Source organism: Miniopterus schreibersii (genome assembly GCF_964146895.1).
Source record: "Miniopterus schreibersii genome assembly, chromosome: 10".
In the NCBI taxonomy this organism is placed as follows: domain Eukaryota; kingdom Metazoa; phylum Chordata; class Mammalia; order Chiroptera; family Miniopteridae; genus Miniopterus; species Miniopterus schreibersii.
The window spans coordinates 49,120,891-49,144,553 of NC_138110.1; the positions used below are offsets into that span (position 1 = coordinate 49,120,891).

The 23,663-nt window shown below is 49.3% G+C and overlaps 1 protein-coding gene across 2 annotated transcripts in view; it reads left to right on the forward strand.

Annotated features, from left to right (window-relative positions):
- CHCHD6 (coiled-coil-helix-coiled-coil-helix domain containing 6) overlaps positions 1–23,663 on the forward strand; it is a 181,972-nt gene that overhangs the window by 152,509 nt on the left and 5,800 nt on the right. The gene's annotated exons all lie outside the window — the stretch shown is intronic.

Below are 23,663 nucleotides of genomic sequence, written 5' to 3' on the forward strand. Positions count from 1 at the left end.
GGAGGCCATCCCCCTTCTAGTGACTCATTCCCCAAGTACCAGCTCTGGCACTGTGGGCCACCATCTACAGAAGGGAGTGAGGAGGCTTGGTTGTATTTGTATGTAACTTTATTTTCCCTTAATGTCTTTTATATGCATTTCTCTTTAAAAAGAGGATTAGGTGGTGGTGATCTGGAATCTCTCCTGAGGCTGGAACCAGACAGGACACATGCATGACAGATAAGACATGGACATGGTCTTTGCCTCCACTGGAGAGCACAGACACTCCCCAGGCACCTTGCTTGCAGCCTTCCCATCTCCCAGGGCAGCACTCTCTCCATCTGGCCTTGTCTCAAGTGTGTCTCTCTGCCCACCTTAAGACAGAATGCCTCCTTTGTGCCCCTTGGACCTGGGGCCCTGGGGACATCCTCTGGGCCACTGGTAGCACCATTCTGCACTTGTGTTCAAGCACCACATTCTACTGGAACACAGACTTTCTGTGGGCAGTCACCTTGCTTTACTTACCTTTCCCCAGGGCCCCATACATATTTAATAAATGGAAATCTGCCATAACATGTGATAATCATACAGCAGTATGAATAAAGCCCTCCCAGAGCACAGGTGGTGGAGCAGTGAGTTCCACCCGAGTGCACTGGGGCTGGAGAGATGAATTCACCTCTATGCTGGATCCAGGCAGGCTCTGCTGTCAGTGGTCAGTGTGAGCAGAGACTCGGGGTGGGGTCTTTCCTTGTGGGGTGTTAAAGGAAGGTAGGGCACCTACGTGGAGACGGGGGACGGGGGGAAGAAGCAGATATCTGAGGGGGTAGGGATGAGGCTTGGATGCGGCTGGAAGGGCAGGCTGGTCCCAGATACAAAGGGCCTTCTAAGCATATAAAAGAACTTAGAATTCACCCTACAGGCAGTGGTGAGCCATAAAAAAGCTTTTAAGGAAAAAAATTGCCATGATCAGATTTGTGTTTTAGAAAGATAACTAACCGCATTTGGGAAATGAGACGGCATTGGTGCTGGGTGGGAGGCAGGAAGCCTACTTAGGACCCGCTGCTGTACTGCAAGCCAGGAGGACCCACCAGCCAGCAGCCACACTCTGAGGGCCTCTGCGTGGGCATGTTCCAGGGTACAGTGGGGGTTGGGCAGAGAGGGCTCCTGTGCTCAGAGCAGTGAGATGGACAAGTGGTCAGCAGCGAAATAAGATTATTATACAACGTGGTGTGAGGAAGATAAAATAGGGTAACATGTAGAGGGTGACTGGAACTTCTAGATGGAGGATCAGGGACTGTCTCTGACACTGGAGTGGAACTGAGTGATGAGAAGGGGTCGTGCAGATACCTGACACGGGCGCAGTCAATCACTGGGAGACTCCGCACCAGGCTGGGAGGCCCCGGTCCAGTGGGGGGTGGGTGAGGAGTAGGGGGCTCTTGGCTGAAGCTGGGATGAGCATGAGCCTCACAAAGGTTTGTTCACCTCTCCCTCCCCCAGTGCTGCCGGCGACAAGGGGCTCCCCAGCTGCTGGTGGGACAGTGGGCTCAGCGAAAGTCCTGTTGGATTTGAAGTGCCTGGAGCCAGTGTCCTGGGCTGACACCTGACCCCAAACTGGGGAATTTGAAGGGGGTTCTGACAAGGGTAGCCGCAGGCTCCACGGGGAGGGCAGCCTCCACCCTGTGCTTTCATACTGCCTAGAGATCCATGACTCGGGAAACTGGGCTTAGACATGACAATTTGTTAATCCCCTCCCCTCAACAAAGGTGAAACTGGCATTTCATTCTCAGCTCTATTAACGGACTCGCTTCGGGAATAAAGCCAACGTCCCCAAGCCCAGCTAGGGCTCTTTTCCTTTGTGCCACTTTTATTTTGTTACATTTAGATTAACTTCTGGGGATTAACTGTTATTACAGAGAAAAATATTTTTTGGTGTTAATCAGTGAAGAGGCTAGCACTTTAGATTGATTTTTCCAAGTACTGTTGCCTCCCCTGCCCTGCTTCCTAGGAGAAAGCTTTGCTCAGCTTACTTTGTGGTTATTTCTGCTGTGGGAAGTAGCAGTCTGGTCAGAGGCAGGGCCTTTCTCTCTAACTTGAGATGGGCCTTGGCATTAGCACTGCCTGGCCCTGGGCCCACCCTGCAATGCGGCATGTGGTGTGCACACTATTTCTTCCCGAGAAGGTAGCCCTGGCCAGGGGTCAAGAAATTGTTAGGTGGTAAAATGGTGGCAGAGCTGATGAATTCCCATGATCAGATCTGATCATGGTTAACCACACTACACGTCTCTCTGCAAACACCAAAGCTCTGTTGAGCTCCCAAGAGGCTGCCTGCAGGACCCACCATCGCAGAGGCTGCATACTGCATTTTGGTATCTAGTTCTTCCAGGATCAGGTGGATGTTCCAGATTTATTTCCTCTGCAGCACTCCATAAAAGCGTATTCACTTTAACAGACCTTGACATTTAATGGAAGCAGGTATCTCAGGTGGTTATGTTTGAAGATCTTGAGTCTCCAGAGCATAGGAAGAAAGTCCATGGTGGGGATGATGCAGGGTCTGAATAGTTGGAGTCTCTGCCCCTGCTGTCAAAGAGCTCTCTGTCTCTGCAAGTGCCAGCAGGAGGGCCTGCCCTAAAGGCTTCACCTTTAGCAAAATGGTGTGTGTAATATACACTGGCCACATGGGACACTTGGCACTTGACTCATGCCTTCCCCAAGTCTGTGGTCCAGGCCAGAGTGTACCCTGAGAGATGCAACTTGACTTGTAGCTGTTGATAGCTGGTTTTATTGTACAGGAAAGGGCTTTTGTTTCTGGTATAGTAAGATCCAAGAGATTCAAGATTCATGATTTTAAGACTTCCCCATAAAGTCCAATCTCTGTGGGAAGTTGAGGATATCTACACTAGGCCATGACTAATCAGCATTACCATCTCCCCCCCCCCCCCCATGCACAAATGAGATTAGGGTCTGAATTACTCTGCCTGGTAGCAGACCCCTGAAACCACAGACCCCTGGCTGGATAGGCCCTTGGGGTCATCTAATCCAGTACCAGATGTGGACAGGGTTCTTCCTCACCAAGCTGTCCATGTCCATTCCATCTGGGCTTCCAGTTTTTATCTCCTCTCCCTGTGTTTCCTGTTAGCAACAGGCTCTGGGAGCCGGAGCAGGCTGACCAGCCAGAATGCAGTGCACCAGCATCTCCCTTATCTAGACACTGGGCTCTGTCAGCAGCACACTCACCAGGCTGCAGCACCGTATTAGCTTGACTGTGCACCGTCTTGTAGCAGGACCCCACCGACCATTCATATAAAGCTTCTGCAAATTCATCTCCATGCACAGCTACTAAGTGCTCTATTTGGACTTGGGTTCAGGACCTTGTATTTTATCCCCAATAAACTTCTTTGGATAGATTCAGCCCAGCCTACAAGCTGATTATTTGGATATGTGGATTCCGTCATCCAGCATATGCACCATCCCTCCCAACTCAGTCTTCCATAAACTTGCTAAGAGTACCTTCTCCTCTTCAACCACGTCATTGATGAAAATGTTAAGTTGCGCAAGGCTGAAGGCAGAACGCCAGCAGAGACCTCCTTCAGAGCTCCCCTCCGACACGTGGGTTCAGTGATACAACTAGATCCTAATGTGCTTCCTGGGACATCCAGCCCATGTTACTTATTCCCTCCCACCAGGTTGGACTGTGAAGGTAGAGGCTGGGGCTAGCAGGCCATTGCACGCCCCTGGCCTCCTACCCAGGACATCTGTTACAGGGAACAGGTGGGAGTGAAATGACATGTTTCCAGTGGTCTTGAAGGTTTCCACTGACCTCCAGTTCCTTTTCTAAGCACTCCTAAACCAGTCTCCTTACTGACCCTTCTAGAAACTTCTCTGAGTTCTGCCTACATTTTAGGGAATGTACCCGTTTGAAAACCATGAAGTGGAAGACTATTCCTTTACAGTACCCCAGTGTTCCTGGTTCTTGAGGATTCCTTAAAGCTTACCTAGGTGGTTGAGACCTCAAGTTCTCTTGGTGTTCTTGTGTGCAGGCACAGATAGGAGCTTGGTCCCCTCTGCTCAACTTCCCACTTATGAAGACCTCCATTTTTGGGCTAGCATCCATTTCATCTTCTGGGAGGTTGTCGGTTATAGTGGAAAGTCATGGGCCTTAAATCCAGGTTGTGCCTCGCTCTTGCTGCATGAAACTTGGCCAGTAAGTCCACTCTCTGAGCCAGTCCTCTCCTCTGTAACAGGGTGACTATGCAGGGCTCGCAGGGCTGTTGCAAGGGCGGAGGAAGCAAGCCTCTGCCCATCCCCTTTCCCTCTGCAGCCCACAGCTCCATCTCCTTTGGAAGCAAAACAGAAATCAAACAAGAGTGCAGCTCTTCCTGCCTATTCCTGCCCCCTACAGCCTCCCAGCTTGGAGTGTCTAGAATAAGGACTTCCTGTCCCACTGTACCCCTCCTGCTGCCTGGTCATTCTCACCTGCCCAGACCAGGCCACCTTGTCCTCAGGAAACCAGCTTTGCAGGCTCCATTCTTGCTACATGGGACAGGTCTCCATGGAGCAGGGCACAAGGGAAACGTAAGGATTTGCTTCCCACTGGATTGTGCCCAGCAGTCAAGGCCTTGCATGGCCTAGCCCCTGTGGGACTGGAACCTCTCTGCCCTTCCCACTGGAAAGTCCAGGCCCTGGATCCCTCATCTAGTCACCCCAGGATTTCCTAGGGGAAATGCCCTTTTTGCTTAAACTAGTTTAATTGGAGTTTTGCATGTGGAAGTGAAAATTCTAGATGTCTTTCATTTTCATTCTGGGTCCATCTCACAAACCCTCAAGACCTGTTTATTGAGTTGGCCTGGTTTTTCATGGCTGACTCCAAGCCTCATCACCACCCTCCCTCTGGTCTTGGTTGGTTAGGCTAGTGTTTGGAGGCCTGCTTGTTGTTTGGACCCTGTTAGGACGACTGGTGCAGTAACACATGTGCCTCACTGTGCAGCCCTTGTGACCAACTCAGGGCTTAAGGCAGCTTGAGAAGCAGGTAAACTTTGACCTCATGCTCCATCAGCCCAGGAAGCCTTTCCTCCTGCCAGAATCCCTCAGAGCATTTCAGGTGGACATGCCTAATATTCCCCTCTCTTCTTAGTTGCCATACCCCACCCTCTAGATCTCCTCCTCCAGAGCTCTTAGAGCTCCCCTTCTCAGTTGTCTGCTCCAAGTAGAAAGGTATCTAATTCCCATACCAGTTCACAGACCTCTGGTGTTCTCTGCACTTTATTTATTTATTTTTTAAATTTATCTTTATTGTTGAAAGTATTACAGATGTCCTGTTGCCCCCCCATTGATCCCCTCCACCCCACATCTGCTCCCTCCATACTGTCTGTGTCCATGGGTTATGCATATATGCATATAAGTTCTTTAATTAATCTCTGCTCACCCCACTTTCCCTCTGAGATTCATCAGTCTGTTCCATGAATCTATGTCTCTGGATCTATTTTGTTCATTAGATTCCACATATGAGTGAGATCATGTGATACTTGTCTTTCTCTGACTGCCTTATTTCACTTAGCATAATACTCTCCAGTTCCATCCATGCTGTCCCAAAAGGTAAGAGACCCTTTAAAAGAGGGGCCAGGACAGACACCACACAGATAGACGGGCCTCTTCTACTTCCATGGAGCACTGACATCTGCCTGAAATAGGGAGAAACCTCTTACCCCATTTTTATGATGAAACTGAGGCCCTGGTAACCTGCCTGAGGTTGTTGGTTCAAGAAATGGCAGGGCCAGAATTCAGGGCCTGGTCTTTCTTGTTCCCAACCCAGGTGTGTTGGTGTCATCTTGCAGCCACCAAGAGCTCAGGCTCACTAAGGTGCCTGTTTATTGGATCCAGAGACTCTGGCAAGATGCTCTGTGTCGTCATTTGGAGGAGAGAGTCATTTCAAGGCCTTTGCTCTGCCCTCTGGCCCTCAGTAGCCTTGATGGCACAATGTTGTATAGATCTTCTTGTACCCATGTACTATAGTCTTGGATTATCTCAGAATCCCGTGGAATGCAGAGTCCAGGGCCCTGCCCCAAGCTGGTAGCCTGAAATCTGCATTATTTTAAACAAGCTCCCTAATGATTGTTATGAGCCCTGCAGTTCAGATTAGCTGCCAAAGTGAATGTGTTCCAGCCAACAAATTACTCACATTTGATTTCCTAGAAAAGCCCCCAGAGAATGCCAGTAAATCCATCCCAGTTTCTGAATAGCTCCAACGGCTCTAGAGGCTGGGAGGGGGGATCTGCTGCGTGGAGGGGTCTGGTGTGTGGAGGCCTGCAGAGAAGGCCTGAGCTCTTCTACCCAACTTCAGAGTATGCCCTTCCTTCCCTCCCCCCCCCCCCCCCGGCTCAGACTCCTCCCCAGGGTCAGGCCCAAGAGAAGGTCCTCCTCAGCCTGCAGTCACTGACAGCCCCGCAGGAGGGGACACTGTCCCCAAGTACCTTGAGGCCTGTGGACCTGGCACAAGTTCCGTAGGTGGGCCCAAGCTTTCCTGCTGCCTTGTAGGACTGCAGAGCAGCCAGTACACCCCATGACCAGGCAACACCAGGCTGCCACCAATGGGCATGCTCAGACCTGGCACTGACAGAAAGGCCGCATAGCCACTTTGGTTGTGATGAGCTGTCCATCTGGGCATTGGTTCAGCAGCCACCTGGTATAGCCACCATCACTGAACTCCTGCCCTCTGAGGGGCCTGGGTCCCCTGCTTGAGGACTTGCCTTTCACTGCCTCCTAAAGGAGAGTCAACCTAGTGGGATGGGGTTAGCATCTGGGAGACTTCTCAGGGGGCAGGGTCTCAGGCTGAGGGGACATCAGGAAAGCTGGGTGATGCCTGCAGAGCAGCCTCCTTCTGTACTGCTGCTGTGGGGATGCCTCGTTCCCTTGGGCCATCCCAGTGGCTTTTGTGAGTGGTGAGCCCTGTACCCAGCAGGACCAAGGTAGAAGGGCTCAGGAAGCTTTGGGTGGCAAATTAAATTTTATCCTGGTGGTGACAACAATTAAGAATAGTTCATTCTTCCAGGTCTCACATTCATGAGTTTAAAAAATTCCCTAAATTCTAGACATTGGTTTAGCCTGTCCCTAAAAATATCCCCCCCAACAATAACAATAATACTCTTTTTCACAATTCATGCTTTTTAAAACTTACTTAAGGAGCGAATAAAATCATCTTTAGAAAACTTTGCTAGTTTGATTGGCCTTTTAACACACAAACCAAGTAAAGCTGATTGCAGCATCAAAATACCCCTTTCCCCACACACACACACACACACACACACACACACACACACGCTCTCTCTCTTTCACTCATGCACTCACATACATGCTAACACACACACACATTCACTCATGCACTCACACACACTCACATATATGCTAACATACTCATACACTCACATACTCACATACGTACACAAACTCGCTCACTCATGCACTCACACACACACACCATCTCGCATACATACACACACGCTCACCCAGCCCCCAGTGAGATTATACATTTCGTGTTGGGATTCCAGAGCTATTCTCCTGTCAATGACATTAGCTGGGACTTTCCCTAGGCTCAAAGTCTGAAAGAAACTAGGTTGACTCCACAGAAATCAGACCACTGGAATGCAAGCATAGAAATGTGCCTGCCCTTGTATGTATACATATTTATTTGCTGCTAAAGGGATCTGTTAGGAGCCAAACACAGGAAATTCCTACCAGCGAATTTCTTAAGGAGGTTATGTTCACTTTTGTATTGTCAAAGATGACTCTGGCTTTCTAGGTTCTTCCTTTGAATTTCTCAGGGACAGATGAATTGCCTTCCAGACTTCTCCGAGTTGACAGCTGTCAGGAATGCCTGGGAGTTTTACTTAGCTAACAAATGACTACCCTTCCCATTAGTTCTGCAAGCAGTCCCCTAATCAGTGACTTGGTTAATGGCAGTTGGCTCTGGGTTACTAGCCTTGGCATGCTGGCACTGCTGGGGGGAGCACAGTGTCACTGCTGCAGGTGCTGCCAGGCTTTGCTGGGAGCCCTTGCACTACTGCTGCCCTTTTCTGTCTTCTTGGGTCAGGTGAATTGATGTCTACCTCAAAAGGATGTGAGTTCCTAAATGTGGATTAGAAATAATGGTTTGTGGTTGTGAGTTTTGTGTGTTTGTTTTTTATAAACGGGGATTGAAAAAGTGGCCACATTGATGCTGGATGAGAAAACAGTTTTTAAGACACATCTAGCCAGTTTAGGAATCATTTTGGAAAGAGCATGTATCTTGCCATGTGCTCTGGGATTCACATGTGACTGCAAATCACCTGCTCTGTCTCGGACTATTCAAGACACTCAGCCAGTGCCATTGGCAGTGTTTGCCCCTTGAGCCTTAGTTTCCTGTAAGCAGGATGGCAGTGTGTCTGAGGTGTGGCATCAGTCTGTGTCCAGCCTTAGTACTAGGGTGATCTTGAACTAGGAACACTGCCAGGGCATGCCGCCTTACCTGAACTCAGCCTCACAGTGACTGGACCTTGAGTCCCAGACCTACACAATGACTAATCCTAGTCTTGGACTCACACAATGACTAGTCCTAGAGTCCCAGGCTTACATGACAACTAGTCCTTAAGTTCTAGGCTCACTCTGTGACTAGCCCTTAAGTCCCAGTCTCACATAATTACTGGTTCGTGAGTCTCAAGCTCACTAGATGCCTGGAGTTTCAGACTCACACCATTGTGTCCTCTAGTCCCAACCTCACACAATGACTAGTCTTTGAGTCCCAGGCTCACTTGATGCCTAATCCTCGAGTTCCAGGCTCACATGATGATTAGACTGTAAGTTCCAGGCTCACAGGATGACTAGTCCCTAAGTTCTAGGCTCACTCAGTGACAAGTACTCGAGTCCCAGGCTCACAGGATGACTGGCCTGTAGGTCCCAGGCTAAAGTTCCAGAGATGAGGACAACACTGCATGGGTGAAGCACAAAAAAATGATCCTAGTCTGGGTTGCCATGTGGGAAATTGTAGACTGGTAACAAATGTAACAAAAGGCTCTTTGCATTCAGGTTTTGTTACTGTACAGATTCTTGCCACATCAGCTCAAAACCTGTGCAGCTTAGTCTAAATGCCTATTTAAGCAAAGGCCAAAAGTCTGTTTGAAGATATAAAGGAACAAATAGGATGTTCGTAATACAAAGCTTGCAGCTAGTCATGAATGTAAAATTTGTGACACTTTCCATACAGTAAAAAAGAGTAGTGAAGCTGTGTTTGTATTTTCAAAAGTAGCAGAAATGCATCTTGAGGAATTAAAAATTATGAAAAGGTGATTATACAGCGTAGCAAATCTCTAACACGGATTAAGCTGAATTGTTTAGGAGGTAAAATACCACGTCCACATGCATTTTGAAGAGGGAAGAACAGTGCTGGGCTGGGAGGCTGTGCTTTTGCTTTCACTTGGGGCTGGTGTGGCAGGAAGTTGCTGGTTCATGGCCCAGCAATTCACATGGATGGAAGGCCTTGGCCACTCCTCTGTAGTGCATGGATGTACTTGACCTATGTAAAGTGTATTGTACAAGGCACTCCCAGACCAAACAATTGCCTGCATCAGGAAACCCAGATAGTGCCCTGTGATGCCCTGGATCAGCCTCTCCTGTCTCCTCTGGTAGCAGAGCCCCCAGAGCATTCCTGGCAGCCCCATAGCCAGGCAAACCTGGGTGCAGATCCTTCTCCTGTGTGAATCCCTAGCTCTGGGTCCTGGGAATCTCAGTTTCCTCAGTTGTGCTGATACTGTCCTTGCAGGCTGGAGCAGGGATAATAGGAGATGATGTTTATAGAACACCTGGTACAGAGGTTGGCACAAAACAAGGCCTTCAAAACTGTTAGCCCTGGACCCTTTAGATACTATCATCACCACTGGCCACCTGTGGCTATTACATTGCATTTCAAAGACCTAGCACAAAAATATAATATAAAATATCTCAACATGTTGTTTACATGTTGAGATGATAATACTTGGTTAAGTAAAATACATTATTAAAATTAACTTCATTCATTTGTTTTTACTTTTTATTGTGGATGCTAGACAATTTTAAATTCCATATAAGGCCTACATTCTATCTCTGTTGCATATTACTATTGGTCTGTCTTCCCTCATCCCTTGCCCACCTCCCTTCCTTCTTAGTGCTCCACCACCTCACAGGTGCCCAGCTTGCTAGATGCCAGCCCTGTGCCCCATGCCTCCTCACACAGCCCCCCTCCTCATCTGCAAAGCAGACTTGCAGGGACAGGTGTTATCCCCATTGGACAGTAACGTAAACTGAGGAATTCGATCTGGGTCATGCAAGTAGAAAACTGCGGCACCAGTGATCTTGCAAAACACCCTTTTCTTTCCCCATTTTAAACATGAGGAAGCTCCACATGAAATGAAATGCCTTTGCTAAGGTCGGAAGCCAGTTAGTAGTCGAGTAGGAACCAACCTAAGTTTTCTGGCTCCAGTCCCCTGGGATTTCCCTACCCGCTATGCCCCCCGTTTTATTGGCTGACGTGCGGCAGGGTCTAAGGTGGCACTGAGCTCATTGTCCATGTGGAATCGGAGAGACTGAGCTTCTAAGCAGCAGCTTGGGCCAAGCAATGGACTGCAGGTTTGGATGAGAGATAGAGCTACATGTGGTGCAACCTTCAGGAGCAGTGCGTCTGCAGCTGGCCTAGGGGAGGTGGGGGAAGGTGGCACCTCCTAATCCCTGTCCTGGGACTGTGTGGGTTTGGGAGTCTGATCTGGGAGACCTTGAGCAAGCACGCTCTACCTGCTGTAGTTCAGGGCCTTCATTTGTGTGAAGATTGAATTCTGTTCTCTGCAGGTGCTCAGGACATGGTAGCATCCCTCTAAAGGTTCAGAATCTCTGCATGGGTTGTGCTGTGAGTCACTGGTCTCTCATCACAGTGCTTGGCTCTGCATGCTCTGCATTCTCAGGTGAACCAGTGGGCATATATCGGTAAGAATTTGAGCACAGTGTGAGGCAGATGGGCTTGAAAGGTTTGGGGGGGCATGTATAGCGAGATAGTACTGCAGGGCCCTTGCAGTCTCTTGCTGGGGGAGCTGGAATTGCAATAACCTCTGGGGCCCAGACCCAGATAAGGATCCAGAAGTCTAGAGTTCTAAGCCACATGACTGAGAAAGTGTGGGATCCCCACGCTCTACACAGAGGCCAGGGTGCAGATGATTTTGCTCTGCCGATGGCTAGCAGCAAGGCGTGGGGCCTCCCTAAGAACCCAGAGAAACAGCTCTTCTTATCCAGGTCACTGTGTCCTTGGTCTCCTGTCTTATAAAAGTACAGGCTGCAACAATCCATTTTCATCAGGGCATATTGGCAAGGGGCCATTAGCTTGTGACTGTTGGCCTAGGTGTGAGGAAGACGATGACCCTCTTCATGGCCAGCATTGCAGGGAGAGGAGTCCAGGCACTAGCCTTGAACTTCACTACCAGACCCACTGCATGCTAGTGCTGTGACACTGGGCAAATTAAACCGTGTCCCCGGGCCTATTTTGTCAGCTGTAAAGTGGAGGTGAGACAGCCACCCAGTACGCTGGCCTTTAGGTCACGTGAGAGTGAAAATATAACGGAGGAGGCAGAGGCCTGGCACACAGTAAGGACTCGATCAATGCCGCTCGTCTTATTTATCACTGCTGTCGACTGCACTAAAATCCAGCAGCCAGTTCAGACTTCCAAGTTGCAATTTTTTGTGCCATTAAAAGACTCATGCCAATAAGGTTTTAAATGAAATGCCTCTCATAATAAGAGAGGAAATCCCAGTACCCAAGACGCCCCGGTGCTTAGTCGGGAGAGTGCATCTTCCCCTGGGGCCATCAGTCAGTACAACCAGGCACAGGAGGAGAGGTTAGCCCTGCTGGCTGGTCTGCAGCTCCTCAGGGTCCGCTTCCCTCAGGGCTGCCTGCACATTAGGCCTCCCCAGTCCCACATCCAGAGTCTCTCCCAAAGCTCTGCTTGTGCGCCCCCAGGGATAGGCGTCACTGCCTCCCAGCTCAAGGGGTCAGGGAGGCGTCTGGTTCCCCTCTTCTCCCTGCACTGCCTTTGTCTTGTTCTCCCTTTGCTCCTTGGTGCTCCTGCAAATATTCCCATGGGTGGAAGAGGAAGACTGGTTGGAAGGCATTTCTGTTTATCAGACCCTTCCTGTGGCCTAGCACCATGGGCACTTTGAATATATCATCTCATTTATTACCCCTATTCTAAAGATAGTTGCCCAAGGTGATGAAGCTAATGAGCAGGAGAGTCAGACTGCAGCCCCTGCCAGGCGCCTCCAGAGCCCGCCCTCGGAGGGAGGTGTGGCTAGGGAGCACAGCCGGGACCAGGTGGTGGAATTTTGAGCGCCAGGAGTTTGGGAAGCCATCAGAAGTACCTGAGTTATGAAATGATATGATCAGATGTGTGTTTTAGGAAGATAACTAGTAGTAGCATATTAAGTCTGTTAAGCCAAACTCTCCCATCCTATCCTGTGCAGTTATTTTTAAACCCCAGTGCAGGAAATTACATTTGTCTTTACCAATTTCGTGCTCATCTCTGCCTATTGTTTCAGCTCCTTTCTCACTCTATGCGTGTGTGTGTGCATGTGTGTGTGTGCGTGCGTGTGTGTGTGTGTGTGTGTGTGTGTGTGTAGGGTGGGGGAAGGGGGTGTGTATGCCAGGAGAATGCCTTGAGATGGCTTCCTGCCATGCAGCTACTGGCTTGTGACAACTGTGACTTGCGGCAGTGTAGAAAGCAGGAATTTATCTCTCACATACCTGGGCAGTGATGGAACAAGATAGGATGCCAAAATAACATGACTGATCTTTTAACAACTATGCCAGAATTTACACTTATTCTGTTTACTCTATCTGTAAGCAAATTGATTTGGAACTTCTATTTTAGAATTTCAGAGATAAAACACCCTTTATTTGCTCCTGGTTCAACAAATATTTAGCTCCTACGGTGTGCGAGTACTCCTTACCCTGCGCCTCCTGCCCTTCTGTCTTCACCCTCTGCCAGTGTTATCTCTGTGTGCACGTATATGTGATAACACTGTAAGAAAACTTCTAAAATCCATCCAGGTACTGTGCATAGTACTTTAGATATACAATGTGTACATTTGGTGTTTACACATTGTTTGATTTGCTGTTTACTGTAGCATCTTAAAATGATCACTGATAAAAAAAATCAGATGAGTATATATCTTCACAGTTTTCCAAAATGAAAAATAGTTTTGTATTTTCATTTGAAAAATGATATATGAATATTGTAAAAACATGAAATGATGCAGAAAAATATAAACTTAAGAGAATCCAAAATTTCTCCATGCTTATGTTTTGGTGACATCACCCTGCTCACAAGAACACAGATACACAACTGCACAGAAGTGGGATCATGAGCTCCTGAGAAACACACAGTTCAGTGTCTTCTGTTTCCCCTCATTCACATACCATGAATCCCTTACTGTATCAGGTAAAGTATATTTACATCTTCATTTTTAATTAGTATACTATTCTTCTGTGTGATTATAGCAGAATTTATGTAACCAGTCCCTTATTGATGGATCCTTGGGTGTTTTCCCATTTTCTCACCAATATATGAATGCTGTGACAAGCAGCCTTAATCTTTGTGCACTTACTTGTTTAAATCCTTCTAGAGGAAAATATTGGTTCAAAGGATATATACACAGAAAAATGTATCTACCTTTGTATTTATATACTTAAATCTTACCAACTGGCCCTCCTGGACGAGAGAGGTTCTGTACCAATTTTTACTCTACACAGCGATGCTAGAGGGTGTCCATTTCCCCAAATTCCCCAAGCACAGGATTATAACTTTTCTAAAACATCTTTGCCAATCTCAAAAACAAAAACAAAAACAAATCAACAAAACCTCTCACTTTTGAAACTCCTCATTTTCTGGAGTGTTAGTTAGAGTAAACTTAACCTTTTCTATGTTATTGGCCATTCATCTTTCTTCTTCTGTGAATTCCTTACATGGCCTTTGCCTATTTTTTCTTACTACTCCTTTCTAAAAGGTCTTTGTATAATGGTGTTACTAGTCTTGTATCATTTTTTGTTGTAACTTTTTTCTAGTTAATATTTTAATTTTTGCCCTTTGCAGGTTGATTTGGGAGTAGGGATCAAATATATTCTTGTTGTTCACTTTTCTGTTTGTGACTTACATTACCAGGGACCTACTTCCCTCAGTATTCGTATTTTTAGGACTAGTACCTCTCTGATTTTACTTTCTGTCATTAAATTGCTGCTCCAGAGGACCCCCCGGTGATTTATTTAGGTATACGATATGAAGCACAGATCCACCTTTGTTGTCGAGTCCTTTGCCCCATCAGTAATGATAGAAAATTCCACCCAATCATATGCTAAATTTCTCAGGTCTATTTCTAGACTGTTTTTCAGCGCCCATCCGCCTGTTTTAAATATGTTTAAAACATATTATGCAGCAATGGTGGGCTCTTTTTGGGATAAGTGCATCTTTTTAAATGCACTCAGATCCTCTCAAATCGCCAACTTTATTGTTTGTTTTATTTTGAAATATTTTCAAACCCATAAAAAGTTTACAGGAATTATACAGTGAATCCCTGCTTGTCCTTAACTCAGATTCCCTAACTGCTTACATGTTACAGAATTTGCTTTATCACCTTTCCTTCTAGATAAAAGCACTGTCTTATTCCGACACAGTGACCTATCAGCCCTGAGTATTCTAGTCTATCACCTACCTCCCAAGGACACACCCACACCCACACCCACACACACCAGCCCGCACACACCTCTTCTAATCAGGAAACCCGCGCTGATGTAGCCACAAAGTGCGTGCACATGTTGCCCGCTGCTCAGCATCATCTCTTCCCTTTCTGGTCCGGGATCCTGCCCAGGCGCCCGTGTTGCACTCACTGGTCACGCATTACCAGTCTTATTTGGTATGGAGCAGTTGCTTCGTCTTTCCCTGACTCTTGTGACTTGGACAGTCTTAAAGAGTACAGCCTCTTTTTTTGTAGGGTGACCCCAACCTGGATCTTCCCAATGTTTCTCATGACCGGACTCCAGCTATGTGTTCTTGGCAGGAAGCCCCCAAACTGGTGCTGTGCCCTTTACGGTTCATCCCGTCCTGCCACTAGTGATCTTGACCTTGACCTGGTTACTTTGGTATCTGCCTGGTCTCTGTGGTACAAAGCCTGCATGTTCCCTTTGTGTTTGCTTAGTATTTTGTGTGTGGATGCTCCATAGTATGCCAGCATTCTGATCCTCAGCAGACCTCTACCCGTCAACCTCCTCTCCCAGCGATGACTATTGCCTGAATCAGCCACCACAATAATGGCTTTAAACGGTGATTATTTATTTCCATTGTTTCTTCTACATTTATGAATTGACATTCTATAAAAGGAGGAGTTTTCTCTCCTTCCCCGTTTAGTTAGGTATTCTTTTATTTGTTTATGTTAGTAAAGAGTCAGGGATTCACAATTCATAATCATTGAGTTGTAGTATATGTTATAATTTATTTTGATGTTCAAAATGCCCTAGATTTGGTCCTTCAAACAGATTCTTCTGTCCTTTTGACACATCTCTTCATTCTCTGAGCACTTCTTTACCTTCTGACACAAGGTGATCCAGGACTACCTTGTTCCTTCCCAGCCTCAGTTCATTTCTGGCCTTTTTGTCCCAGTGTCACTTGTGGGGGCAGCTCTTTCACTATAGCACATAACACTGTAAGCTCTTTCCTGCACCCGAGTGACAGGCTGGCGAGGGCAATATCATCCTATGTCCAGGTGGAGTGTCTTAGCTCATGTGGCTGCGGACAGGTGGGAGGGCTGTGGGAGGCCCAGCCCAGCCCTGATGGAAGCTCCTTGGTTTGTTCATTTGCCATCACTACTGAGCACCTGGCTGCTATGAAGGTGTCGTGGGCCTTGCGGGTCCCCACCGTGAGGCTGGGTGAACGCAGCAGGAGTAGCAAGGGCTAGGCCCTTGGGAGCCTTCCCTCAGAGCTGGGGGGTTGGGATGGTAAGAAGGAATCACAGGATAGCTCTGTGGGGCACTGTGGTCCAGACTGGATGTGAGGGAGGCCAGCAATAGGAGAGTGAACTGTGATCGGGAGCAGGCAGGATAAGGAGGAGGCTGGAAAGTGGGGCGCAGTATGGCTAAGGACAGCCACACTCTTTCAGGAGGTTTGGGGTGGACAGCCCAGGCCAGCCTGCCAGGTTACAAGGGCACCGAGCCAGGCCAGGCAGACATCTAGCGGTTCAGGAGGTTATGGGCTCTGCGCAGAGACTCTGCAAGAACAAGCCCCAGAGACTCTTCATTACGGATGAAGAGCCCTGACTACTTCTACTGATCTGTGGAATATCTGCTTCACATGCTACGCTGGTGAGGGCCTGTGGAAACAGAGGTAGTAAACTGTGATCCTGCCCTCAGGGCACTCCCGGGCCAATGGGAGATCGCTCCTCACAGGCCTGGCCACGAGTGCTCGGTGCCCTAGCAGGTGATGGTCCGGGCCGGCACCCTTGCAGGCGAGTGGGACAGCAGAGCAGAGTGCACACTGGATCGAAAGGAGGCTGGCAGCATGCCCACACAGGACCACTGTTGACACAGGCGCCCGTGAGACAGCGGAAAGTGCACCGTGGCCTGCTGAGAGGCGCAGCTTGGCTAGCAGTGCTACAGAAATTGCACTGGTGTAGAACCTTGAGGTGGGGGCGTTGTTCCGGAGAAGAAAGGGTGGGAGCCAAGGTGTAGACTGGTGAAATGTGGGACACTTTGAGAGAAGGAGAGGATGGCCCACAGTGCATCCTCTCACCACCTGTTTATTTAGCACCTACTGTGTGCATCACTGGCCAGGGCTGGGAATAAATGAGCAGTGAGAGGAGTTTACAGGCCAGAGAACAAACAGAAGTATAGCCCATGAGAGCTCTGCATACTGTGAGTCACATGGGCAGGCTCCTGGCAGGCATAACCGCAAGCACAGCATAGGCAGACAGTAGGCCCTCAGCTGGTATCTGTAGCATGCCGTTCCCAGCACAGAAGCACCTTGGTCTTCCTTAGGGGCTTGGGCCTTTGCAGCTGTGCCATGGATGGAGCTGTGCCATGAAGGCAGCTCCCTCTGCCAGGCGGCCTGCTGCCCAGGAGCTTGGCAAGCAGGGGCATGGGAGCAGAGGGAGCCATGCGTGCTTGGACCCTGAGGCCCGAGAGAGTGAGCGTGTTCAGTGGGCAGCAGCAGATCCCTGTGTTAGAGCAGACACGATGGCTGGAGGGTGGCAAGAGCCCGTGCAGGGCAGTAGGGAGATTGGGCAGACGGGCAGTAGGGCAGACGGGCTTTGAGCACCGTTTAATAAAGGGCACTGGGTTCCATCAGTAGGAGCCAAGCTAGGGACTGGCTCACAGTCTAATTACTTGTTAGTCACGTTGGCGGCTGGGTGGAAGGTGGGCTGGAAGGAGTAGAGAAACTCTAGGAAACCATGACACGTGGTGAGGAGTCTGAATTAGAACAGAGGACACAAGAAAGTGAGAGCAGGTACCTAAGAGGCTGGGAACCAGGTAAGCGGGACTACCCCCTGCACAGCCTCCTCCTGCCCTGGTCCCCTTGACCAGGGTGATTCTCAGGCTGAGTCCTGTCTGTGCTGCGTGCCTCCCCTCCAGTTTATAGCTCCACATTTGTTTGTGTGGTGTTTCTGCTTCACTACCTCAGAGGCTCCATGAGGCTTCGTGGGAGGAGGGAGGTACAGGGCAAGGAGAGTGGAGCTAGCTGGTCAGCCTTGGTTCTAGCAGCCTTGCCTGTGGGCACGGCTGGGGCTAAAGCATGGAGCTGGAGGGCCAGGCCCAGACATTTGGCCACCGTTCCGAGGGAAGCCCTGGGCCAGTGCACCTGCACTGTTCTGCTTAGAGAGGGCCCTCCACCTGACATTGGCCAGGAGGTGGGCTGGAGGGCAGACTAGCAGAAGGGTTGTAAACTAGTCAGGAGCTGACTGAAGTTGTCCTGATGGGAGACAGTGAGGGCTCAGAGGGAAAGGATGGGGAAAGAAGTGACATCTCCCAGACTGGGGTCCTGGAGGCCCTCAATGCAGTTACAATGCTGGCTCCTGCCTCTGCTGAGGGCCAGTGCCGGGGGAGGTGGTGTCTTGAAAGCCTTCAGCAGATCCAGGCAGAACACGGCTGGGGCCCTGGGACCCCCCACTCTATAGCCAAGGCTGCCGAGGGACTACAATATGGGCCTCTAATTGGCAGAAACAGTGCCAGACAGCTCTTCAGTCCCAGGTGGTGTCAGTATGGTGCTTCTCAGACACCAGGCACCACTGTGACCCTGCTGTTTCCTTCCTCATCGCAGGTTTCCAGAGGGTGCCAGCTTGTGTCCATCCCACACGTCTAGTGAATTGGGAGGGGTCCTTAAGGGAAACTGAATCCTCTGTTGTCTTTTCAACAAAGGAACAAAGCCAGGAATGGCCCTTCCCCATTCTGTGTGTGTGTGTGTGTGTGTGTGTGTGTACATGCACGTGTGTGCATGAAGTGATAGTCCCAGGAAGAATTCTGTCACAGGCAGCCTCTCCTTCATTGACTGAGCAGCAGCAAGGGGCCAATTTGTGTCTTGTATCCTCTTGTGAGCAGAGCTCTCCCTCGGCTCTCAGCGGTAGGGCTGTCTAGCCAGGCCTTGGCTCTTGGAGTAGCTGCCTCGAGCCTGCGGGATGGGGGCAGCTGGAGGCCGGCGTTCAGCAGCTGATAGTGATCCCACGTGACATGTCGATCGATGGTGGGATCTTTGGGTTCCACTTACCCAGGCTGATTGGCACATCGTCGATAGCAGCCAGTTAACCAAGTCCTTCGTAACCAGTTGCTCTCGTCAGCACCTCAGCCCTAGCTATGGGTTAAAGCAGAAACCTTTCCTGAACAGCTAGATTGGAGCTGACGAAGATGAATGTCTAATTCACTTGCAATCTCCTTAGTGCTGCGTGTAATAAAAAGCCTGCTCTATAGAGTCATCCCCTGCCGATGTTTCTCTGAAATTAAATAATCAGGAGGACATATAATAGCCCAATTCCACACCAGGCCAATATTATCAGATTGATGTCAGCAGTGATAATAGAAGAAGGAGAAGTTGATGTGATTTCATTTATTAAATAAAATAAGAGAGCACACCAAGAGTTTGGGGCTATGCACAAGAGGATGCTGTGCACACTCAGGCGGCAGACCCTTTTCCTGCCAGCTCAGAGGCTGGCCATTCTGTCCCCACCCTGCCCAGGCCAGCTGCACCGGTGGGACCATTCGCTCCCTGTGCTATTTCCTTCTCACCTTTCCAGGTAACGCTGCCCTTTGTTCTCAGCCTCCTTGCATGGCCGCACGTTCATGACCATCCTCCCTCACTCCTCCTCCTGTGGATCCGGGCCTGCCACCCCTCTTCCACTCCCCACTTTGAGTTAGCAAACTCCTGGCTCCATACAGGAGCCCTTGACTACTGTGTGATTTGGGGCAAGTGCCTTTGTTTCTTGTTTGTTGTTTTGTTTCTTTCCTGATTGTTCCTTCTTTGGAGTATTTTGGGATTTCCCAAAGGCAGAATGGAGCTAGGACGGACACACTGTGGAAAACAAGGGCTCTTATCCTGGCTCCATCTCACTGTTGTGCAACCTCAGGCAGATCACTTAACCTTCTGAGACTAGTGTCCCCATCTACAGAAAGGGACGGTAATGCCCCACTCACAGGGTTATTGTGGATATGCCTAGGACCCGGCATGCAGTAGGCCCTGGCAGGTATTGGTTCTCAAATGACCAGGACCACACGTCCATCAGATGTAATCTCAGGTGAGGTTGGATTTTCCACCTATACTCTTTATCAAGATAGAAGTGTGCCCCTTGTCATCTCTCCTCCCGTAGCCTGATCTTCACCCAGATCTCTCCCTCCAGGGATGGTTTCGTGGGAGCACAGGGCGCAGCTCCACAGACCTGGTTGTAAATTACAGCTTCTTCACTTGCCAGTTAGGTGAAGGACTGCAAGTCAGAGGAACCAGTTCTTCTCTAAATGGAGATAGTAACCCACAGGGGTGGCAGAGACCAGACACTGTGCAGGCCATAGAACCTGGCACTTGCTGGATACTCCTTAAAGGGTAGCTGCTGTAGCCAAGGAGCCTTATGTCATAGAAGTAGCATGTTGCTCTGTTAGAAGGTGACTAGTGATTCATCTGCCTACCACCAATTCCCACCAGTCTGACACTTCCAGCTCTGCCTCTGGAAGCCTGGTCACATCCCTTTCCTGCGTGGCTGACAGCATGCGTTTCCTAGGGCTGTTGTGACAAAGAGCCAAGATGGGACTGGCTCTCCCTGAAGGCAGGAGGTGGGTTCTGTCCTGTGCTCTTTTCCAAGCTCCTTGGCATTCCCTGGCTTGTAGATGCATCCCTCCAGTCCCTGCCTTCCTCATCACTGTGGCCTTCTCCCTGTGTGTCTCCGTGTCTCTCTTCTTCTTATAAGGACACCAGTCATATTGGATTAAGGGCCCTCCCTGCCCCAGAATGACCTCATTCTAACTAATTGTATCTGTAACGACCCTGTTTCCAATTAAGGTCACATTCTGAGATTTCAAGAAAGACATGATCTTAGGGGGGTGAGACTCTCCAACCCACTGACCTTCATGTGTGCAGATAGTCCTCAGGAGCCCTTGTCTCCATAACCTCACCACGCTGTCTTCTCTAGACACCCTTTTTGCCTGCAAGTAAGAGACACCTAGTCCCAGCTAACATAAGCCAATGATTGAGTGTATTAGCTTGTGCCACAGTAAAGCAAAAAATGGTTCAAGAAGTTCAGGTGGTGTGAGGATGTGTTTGTTTCCTTCTTGGCCATGGCCATGGCTATTGGAAGCCTCGTTTTAGGAAGGGATAAGAAGCAGAAGCTGTTTGGGTTTGAAACCATTTTAGACTTTTTGGAAAGATGAGTGTGTTTTCAGTGGAGAAAGTGAACTGGCAAAGGTCTGAGAGAGAAAGGCCAGTAGGAGAAACCATCAGGTGCTGGGGGTGAGAAGGAATTGTTGACTGGCCCTGTAGAAGGACTTCTCCTCTAGGCGGAGGCAGGAGTATGTGAAGGTGGGGATGCCAAGGTTCCTCTGTGCCCTCAGGGCATGATGGCCCCTGGTAGGGAGCCCAGGGAGGCAGATCCTAAGACTGCAGGGAATGGCGTGGGGGAGGGAAGCTGGGAGGGCAAGGGAGAGGCTGTGGAGGAGCTCAAGGAGAGCTGGGCCTCGGAAGGCCTGAGCACTAGAGGAAGGAGTAAGACCTTCTAGAAAGATTGTCTTGGCCATTTGGAAAGCCTTGGGGAGTCTGCTCTGGGAACCACCCAGAATTGGAGGAAGGGGGGCACAGAGGAGGCAGGAGACAGGCAGGTTTGGCCTCTATAAATCTGAGAGGAATAGAAGGTCCCTGTGGATGAAGGATGGAGGATAGTTGGAGGCAAGGACAGAAGGAAGGGGCATCTAGAGCAACCCAGGTAAGGGTAAGTTAAGTCACCAGGGATAAAGAGGATGAGTTTCTTAGCTGTTTGAGAGTTGGAATGGATAAAGCTTCAGTTTTCACTTTGATTGGAGAGACGCAGGGCTGATATAGTAAGAAAGTAAGAGGGAAATATCTAGAATAGTAAGAAAGTAAGAGGGAAACATCTAGAATGGAGGCAGAAGGAGACATTTAGAACAAAGGTAGAGGGAAGCATCTGGAATGAAGGTAGAGGGAAAATGAAGGCAGAGAGAGACATAAAACAAAGGCCAAGGGAGACATCTAGAACAAAGGCAGAGCTCTGGAGATATCTAGAATGAGGACAAGAAAGAGACATCTAGAATGAAGACAAGGGAAGACATCTAGAATGAAGGCAGGGAGAGACATCTAGAATGAAGACAAGGGAAGACACCTAGAATGAAGGCAGGGGGAGACATCTAGAATGAAGACAAGGGGAGACATCTAGAATGACGACAAGGGGAGACATCTAGAATGACGACAAGGGAAGACATCTAGAATGAAGACAAGGGGAGACATCTAGAATGATGACAAGGGGAGACATCTAGAATGAAGACAAGGGGAGACATCTAGAATGACGACAAGGGAAGACATCTAGAATGACGACAAGGGGAGACATCTAGAATGAAGGCAGAGGGAGACATCTAAAATGACACTAGGTGTCCAACTGGGGTGGATGACTGGAGGGATAGTGATGCAACTCACCAAGACAGGAATTAGGGAGGAGAAGTTGGTTCCTTGGTGCTAGATGGTGAATTCCATTGAGGACATGGGAAGCTCGGGTGGAAGGCTCAAGGGACCTGTGGACTACAGGGGACTTATGATCCAGAGGGTTAATTGTTTTAATGGGGAGAGGAGAAGTTAAGGGGTTGGCAGGAGTAGTTAATAAGTTAGCCCAGGGATTTGCTTGGCAAGGGAAAGGAGCAAAGGGTTTTTGTTCCCAAATTGGGTAGGGTGGGGCACAAAAGCTAGGAGGTGGAATGGTACCCAGTGCGCAATACCTCGTGGTGAGACTGACACTCGCTTCTCAGCCCGGGAACTGGGCTGCAGTCTCGAGGGTTTAAGGGCAGCTTTTCACTGTCTTCGTGGGCCTGTGTGTGGTGCTGTGGGATGAGAGGGAGGAGTGTGTTTATATTCCTGGCTAATACTTTGCCTTTTCTGATGTTCTTATCATGACTCTTACCATGGAAACATGTTATTACCACCAAGGAGGCAGAACTCTGGTTCGTGGGCAGCATTTCTGGGGATGGAATCGGGGGCACAGGAGGCAGGAGGCATCTTACATGATACTGAATGTCCAGAGGTCATCACGTCATCAATGCAGCCTGTTAGCCTTTTGGGGGCCCACACTCCCCAGCATCTGCCTCATCTCCCTGGTGACTGATCAGCAGAAGGGCTGTTGTCTGAGTGGACAGGGCAGGATCGGGTGGTCTCTGCTAACCTGTGCCCACGTGTAGCCACCACACCCACACTCGGAGCTGTTGGTGGGGCTTGCTGTGGATGCCCTTTGTGCAGCTGGAGCAATATTCAGCCAGTTTCCTGAGTACTCGTGACTCCACTGGACCCAAGTCCTGAGCTGCTCTGCGTGGTAGGGCTCTTTTCCCCATCTGATTCCTGACCACATAGTGAAAGCGGCAGAGCTAGAGTCTTGACCTCCTTTGTCAGACCCCAAAACTTGTGTTCTCGCTGCTGCCCCACAGGGTGCCATGCTCAGGTCTGCTGGTTCCTTGGAGAAGGGATGCCATGATTGGTGCCTGGGGAAAAGAGGTACCAAGATTCCTGGGGAAAGAGGCACCAATGAGGCCTAGGCAAGCTCTGGACTGGGTCTGGAATGGTATGGAAGCTCAGGTTATAGGGAGAGAGACATGTTGAGACAGGGTTCCATTGTCAAACTCATATCTGGAGTCCCAACCCCCAAAGCCTCCTTGTCTCAACTCTGCTCCACCAAGTGCCACCAGGACCTCAGCCTCCCTTCCTCAGCTCTTCCCAGTTCATCTGACCCCTACCCCACCTTGTGTTCCGCACTGACAACCAGGTTGTTGGTGAGAGTGGTCCTTCACAGCACCCTCTTTCAGTCCTCTTCAGCCTCCAGCAGGCACTGTTCGCAGTGTGCAGATGACAAAAGTAAAGGCTAAGGAGGTGAGTGACATCCTTAGCAATGCATGTGAGGCTTCTGATTTGGGTGAT